This window comes from Macrobrachium nipponense, chromosome 35 (assembly GCF_015104395.2).
Source record: "Macrobrachium nipponense isolate FS-2020 chromosome 35, ASM1510439v2, whole genome shotgun sequence".
Taxonomy (NCBI): Eukaryota; Metazoa; Arthropoda; class Malacostraca; order Decapoda; family Palaemonidae; genus Macrobrachium; species Macrobrachium nipponense.
The window spans coordinates 67,476,105-67,483,604 of NC_061096.1; positions in this window are offsets into that span (position 1 = coordinate 67,476,105).

Genomic DNA, 7,500 nt, shown 5'->3' on the forward strand with positions numbered 1-7,500 from the left:
CAATGTCAATAATATAAATAAAAACATGAGCGGGCCAAGGACACAACCCTGAGGAACTCCGCTTGTCACAACTACCCATTCTGATTCTTCGCCGCTTATTACGACTCTGTTTTTGATTAGTTAGCCAGTCTTAGATCAAGTCTGATATTTCTCCTACAATTCCTAAAGCTCTAACTTTTGTCATTAGTTTCTTGTGTAGAACTTTGACAATGGCCTTTTGGAAATCTAAGTAAGTATATATCTATTGTTCTACTACTGGTAGAACAATACCAAGTATGTTATGGAAAAACTCCAAGAGGCTTGATAGGCAGGATCTATTTTGTCTGAAACCGTATTGACTATTTAACAACAGGTTATTTCCTCAAAGTGATCCACAATTTGATCTGCAATTGTGGACTCAAAAATCTTACAAGGGACCGACGTAAGACAGATTGGTCTATAATTTCCTGGCTCTTCTCTTGGATCTTTTTTTGTAAACAGTGAGCACATTACCTAGTTTCCATCCTTTGGGTGCCTTTCGTTGTTCTGCCGTTTTTCTGTAGAGTTTATGTAGGTGAGGAACTATCTCTTCTTTTCGCTCCATAATTTCTCTTGGATGAATCCCATCCGGGCCAGGAGATTTGAACTTGTTAAGTTTTTCTATTTTGTTTTTAACGTCTTCTGTAAATATTATTTTGTCAAGTAGTTCTGCCCCTTCATATTTAATAGCTGGTTCAGGGACTGAGGTAATGTCTTCAATTGTGAAAACAGTAAAATAACTATTAAATAATTCTGTGTTCTCTCTTGTCTGTGTTCACTAGGTTTACCCCCATTGTCCCTTAGGGGACCTATGCTATTTTCCATTGACTTCCTATTATTAAGAGGAGCAAAGAATTCTTTTGGGGTTTCCCTACAAATTGATGCAACTCTCTTATCCTCATTTATATTTGTAATTTTTCTTACTAAGTTAACTGTGTCTGTGATATCTATTATATCTAATTCTTCACTTGCTATCAAAGCCTTGAAGAGCTTGTGCATTAATTCATGCTTTTCTGTTTTCTCTTTTGTCCTCAGTGGCTTTGTTCGTTTCCCTTATTTTCACTGTTTCATGCAGTGCTATTACTAACCAGATTCTGGGAGTTTTCCGACTTCTTCTCTTCAATGTTCAGTTCACTGAGGAGTTTCAAGAGGTTTTCGTTAAGAAGGTTTCCCGGTAATTTTGCTCCTCCACATTCAAGTGAGTTCCACCTCTTTTATATAGTTTCTTTATTTCCTACAAATCTGTCCCAAAAGTTCACAAACCTAACACCCTTTTCTTGGTATATATATATATATATATATATATATATATATATATATATATATATATATATATATATATAATCAGAGAGAGAGAGAGAGAGAGAGAGAGAGAGAGAGAGAGAGAGAGAACTTTTTTACACATTGAGGGAGAGAAAGAGAAAAAGAACCTTACTACAAATTGAGAGAAGGAAAACCTTACCATGAGAGAGAGAGAGAGAGAGAGAGAGAGAGAGAGAGAGAGCGAGAGAGAGAGAGAGAGAGAGAACCTTATACCTATGGACAGAATGAGAACCTTACCATGAGAGAGAGAGAGGGAGAGAGAGAGAGAATGATAAATCTTTCAATGAATTAAGAGCGAGAGAGAGAGAAAATCAACTGTTAAAATTCTCGAAGAAATACCATTCAAGAAGTAAATTAATTCTAATTGAAAAGTGAATTCATACGCCATCTAGCGGCAAAATTAGATACAACATTAGAACCTTTTCCGATCAGGCCTCCTGGCAGGTACCGAGACAGCCACCAGCCAGTCAAAATATACACTTGTATCATCACCGTAGCTGTGAACATTCTTATTCATCCACGAAAACTATTGAATCTCCCATAGTTTTTGCTTTCGGTACATAAATCGTATTATATATCATATTTCATGCATTTGTTACAAATGATAAAAATATAGAGGACGTTTACCAAAAAGACAAGAATTTTCCATGATGCCTTTCAAACTATGAAAGGAATGGCCTCAAATTCTTCATGTTTTTCGCTGCTTACAACAGGGCCTTATCAATCGTGCCCTTTAGAAAACAATTTAAAAAAATTAACATCCATACCATTATAAATAAAGGAATAATGTTAAAATCTTTTCGAACTTTGATGAAATACTGTGAAGGGGCTTTGTTTGGTTTGTACTTGGCCGCGTTCTTTCTGTCACTAATAAGGAAGCGTTACCAGTACAGGATGGATTATTTATTAGGCTGTGCCACTTCTCCCTTTCGTGGAGTAGTCGGCGTTGATATGTCTCATATTCGTAAATCGTGTGAGTACCATGTAATTTCTAATATCCAGTTTCGAGTTTGCATTTAAAATTTGTAGAAAATGTACCGGTAACTGTAAACTTTGATTATCTTTTTATGGTCAAGGTTGTGTGATGTGGCACAGCAAGGACATTCCAATACAGAATACCAATCGAGGTCAGGTAGGAAGCGACACTGACTGTCCCTCACCATATCGTCCGAATGCGATATAGTAAGTTTTTGCTTATGAATTTTTGGCCAACAATATATCTTTTAATTTAGTGCTTGATTTCATATAAAAATCATTCTTAGAAATAATTTATCAAGGAAATTTTTTATGCCACTTTAGAATTGCCATCAATAATCATTACAACCATTGAATAAATAATGATCACTATGATGGTTAGTACTGTTGATTTCTTTCTTCTTGATGGCCAAATATACCATAAAAATAACTGAATACGTCCAGTTTCGGATAAAAGCTCGAGTCCTTTCTGCTAGATGGTATATACCCCAGATTCATTTGATCAATACAGTCTTCACCAATAAATACAAAGCGAAATGACAGAGGCTGCTTTGTAGCCAATCAGCTACAAGAGATGCTCATCTTGCACAAAGACAGTCAGAGGGTCCCGGTGGCATATTTCGTATTTCGCTCAGCAATACTGCCCACTTCATTCTTCTCCCAGCCATTAGCTTATTTTGTCATGTGCTTATTATTTTTATGTCATGTAAACATGAAATCGTATGAATCTGGTGGTGGTTGGCTGACCGCGCAGTTGAAGCTCAGCATCTACACAAACGAACGCACCGTTCTTCACAATTTAAGCTGATATATTTAAGCAAGGAATATAAAATTTTCTTGGCTGTTTTGCTTCCACTTAGATTTAATAAACTTTCGCTGTTGAGAACCACTTTACTCGCCATTACATAAGAAACTTCTTGCTTTATAGGCTTCTTTTGCAGACGACGCATTAGGCTTCTACATGCTGCCATCTGTTGCCGTTTTTACGTACTGCTCACTCGCTATGCCGTTCATCTTTTTCCAGACGTTCGCTGATTTAGTTAACTTTTTATTATTTTTATGTTATGTCAACATGAAATTTGATGTATATCCATACTTACGATAGCAGTATACATATTTTGCTATATAAATCAATATTATTCACAGATTCATCGTAATATCATGCTAGCCAAAGTTCGTTTAGAGAAAATGCATGTTTTTACATTAGAACCTGATGGTTGCCATGCCCTTGACATTTACACGAATTGATCATAATAATGTGGTGTGTTGTTTCATATACGAATAATATTTGTATTCATATAACTTTTATTACTCATTTATAATTTGTCTTGTGGAAATTATCTAAAATTGTCTAAAATAAAAAAGGAAGGAGGTGGCGATGCAATTAGACACATTCCTCCGAATCCGAGTACTAACATCATTATCAAGTCAAAATAAAAGCAGAGCTGTGGAGGAGGGAATTCCAATTTTCAAGTTTCTTTCAACCCTACCACAAAGATCTTGCACGGGGTCACTAACTGTTGGTTCTGGTTCCAAGTAGCATCCAGACAACAATGGGATCCCTCGATTTTGCGGATGATGGATTCGATAACATTATCCTGGAAGACACGACAGACACGCTGCCAATGAGAACAAATGCTAAAACCGAAGAGGAGGCGATGAAATTGAAGGACACTTATTGTAAGAGAAATGACGTTAGTGTCATCTATAAGAGTAATTAGGCACCAAAGAGATTAGCCTACCATAAGAGACTGCAGTGCATGCATGCAGGCAAGCGATACAAGGGAGTGAAAAAACTTTTACAGGGTACTAGGTATTTATACCTTATTTTTTTCCCTCACAAATATTTAGGAGTCATGTCTACCCTGAATATGTATTGGAAGTACTGGAAAATCAGATAAAAAATACTACTGAACATGAAATGAAGTGTGCATAATTATGATGCGGCTTATGCCGAAGAAAAATAAAAAAAATTAATGAAGGCCACCATCCCCCAGAATATGTTACTATAATCGATGAATTTCGATTTATTGTGGTGAGTGACACTAAAAATGATATATATCATAATGTAGACCTCGCCATTGGCATGTGTAATTGGCAATCCTGGCAGTGTCTGCAAGCACCAAATTGCTTGTGGTGAGACTGCTGTTATGAATCTACCTCCAGTGTGGGATAATACATCAGACAAACGACACTGGTTAGCAGGAGTGGCTAAGAAGGGACCAGAAACTTTGCCACCAACAGAATTTTTTTTTCAGATGAAATTAGAATATTCCAAGAAGTGCACGATGGTTCCAGTAGCATATTTGCTCTTCTCCTTCCATAAAGGTGGAAGGTGTGTCAATACCTCCTCTAGAAAATGAGGTGGCCAGTGAGGCTATTGATCCACTTGACAGCTCAGTTAAAAATGAACCACCACCTAATGACCATTTTGCAGCAGCAGTAGAATTTTTTTTCTGACTCACTGCATACACTGGGAGACAACACTTCTTGCAATAGTGTAAGCTTTTTCATGAAGAAATGAAAGGTATTAAAGTCGACTAATAATCTAAATAGCTTCTTGCAGTCTTATTGAGCATCATTTAAATTCCCTGGAGCTGGGAGGGGTAAAATACCTTGTCAACCAACATCAGTTGCTAGACGCCCAGTTGGCATGCCAAGAACAGTTGCCTCAATTGGAAAGGGCAGAAAACGAAAGTCTGATTTGCTCGTAAAAGCAGCTAAACGTAAGAGGAACCTGGCACTCGATGTTGTGCTGAAGCAGCAAAATGCCAAAAGCCACTGACATTAGTGAATTGTTAAGCCTTGTGTCCTATCTTTGCCGAAGTGTAATCTTCATAGCTTCAAAATTTCTGAGCTGTGGTACCCATCTTCTTAAAACTAACTCATGTACTTTCTTTAGTTCTATATTTATGCTTCTTTTTGAATGAGAACTCCATACCACTGCTGCATACTCCAGAGTTGGACTTCTGAAAGATAGTATCATTCTGTTAACCTTTATATTTGCTAGAACTGCGTATGCACTTCTCACTTATCATTTCTGTGATCTTCAGATTATATTTTTTTTCATTTACTATGACTCGTGTATGCGTCCCCTACTAGCATCCATGTGCGTATGAAGTTACTTATATAATTATTATCTACAGACATTTATTGTAATAATGTTGAAAATGGATTTATTTTTCTTACAATATATTTTATTGTCTAGTATGTATGTATTCTCCCACTTGTCCTTTTACTATAAGTCTGCAGGAAGTAAGACAATTGATCTCGCAGCTTAATATTATCATTAGTATTATTTGGTAATAGAGGCTGAAGTAAGATATTTTATTTTCACAGTACGGACGTTTATTTTTTTAAACCCCTTCATGTCCTTGTTTGATGTACATAAAAATTTCGTTCATTTATGCAACATTGTACTGACGGAAAGTGATGAGCAGTTTGTAGCAACAGGTAAAGCATGTATGGACTAGAAAGTTCTAACAGACTGGCAACAAGGAACAGCGGGCTACTTGAAGCTCCAAGTTGTGCAAGGTTGCCGTCCTTTAGAAGTGAATATATCTGAGAGCAAAAATGAAGGAACACAAACTAAGAATTGAACTTAAGGTCAATGTATCATGAAAAAGGAAGGTTGACCCTATACATTTTTGACAAATGCAACTAAAATAATACTACAGAAGTGTATGCAAGGGTGAAAATTTAGAAAAATCACTATAATCACTTTCATATAATGCATTAATAATTTCACCAAACATTCCTTTACCAATTCATCAATGCCTTACACATGTATTTTCCACATTGGCGCCGCCTTTAGTGCACTTGATAGGTATCATGTCTCAAGCCATACAAAGAGGTGGCTTTTCAAAACATTGATTACAAAAATAGGATTGCTTTCTCTTACATTCACCAGAATCTTTCTTTAAGCAATTCTTTGGCAAGAAAGAGCATACAATACATTGGGGCTTGTGGTTTTGTCAACATACTGTGCTGGAAAATGCCTTTCAGTTAACCTACATTCCGTAGGATTTGAATATCTACCCTTCTGAGTTTTGCTCCCTTTATAGCCTAACGCAGCGTCAATCATTTTCCCCTGATTTTTTCCTATCAAGCTTATAAGTGGCTAAGTGGGATTTTGAGTCTACAAATGCAGCATCAACTATTATGTGCCAAATGGATTGGTACCATCTTTTGCTCTTTCTTTTGTAAGGATATGTTTAGCAAAGTTGATGAAACTTTCAACTCCCATGCCCCCCCCAACCCCCCCTCCCCCCATATACATATTATATTCTATACGAACATAGTGATGGTCAATTCCTATCTCCCTTTTTTTGACTGAATGTTCACTTTATATCCTAAGATTAGTCTACACCAGAGTTAAATGGAAAGATTAAAAGGGCAGTCAGCTGACTGATAAAAACAAGACAACAAATAAAGTTTCTTTTATGACAATTATTAAACTTAAATATTGTGGTTTATTACTAAAAGTGGAGTGTTCACTCTATTGAAAAACTAAAATCTATTTACAAATTCCTCTCGTATATAGTAAAAGAAAAAAAAGTTAGCCCACACGTCAGCTGAAGAATGTAAACAAAACTTCGTGTTTAGGAAGCGAAGCTCCTTTCCTCTTAAATGTGCAAGTCATTTGACTATCATTTATATTGATTAGGTAAATATATATAATAATATCTGGAAACACCATCAACTGTCACATTTTGAGCTTCATTTACGATGAAATGTGCATATATTCGTGTAATTGTCATGGCAACCGTTCGCATTCTAATGTAAACAAACTTTCACTTTCGCTAAACGAACTTTGGCTAGCAGAATATTACAATAAATTTATGAATAGTATATCGATTTATATAGGAAAATATACATATTGTTATCATTATAAAAACATACCAAAGTAAGCTATATATACGTATAATATATATATATATATATATATATATATATATATATATATATATATATATATGTGTGTTGTGTGTGGGTGTGTGTGTGTGTGTGTGTATATATATATATATAGTATATATATATATATATATATATAATATATATATATATATATTATATATATGTATATAATATATATATATTATATATATATATATATAATATTATATATATATATATATTATTATATATTTATGCATACATATATATGTGTGTGTGGTTTTGTTT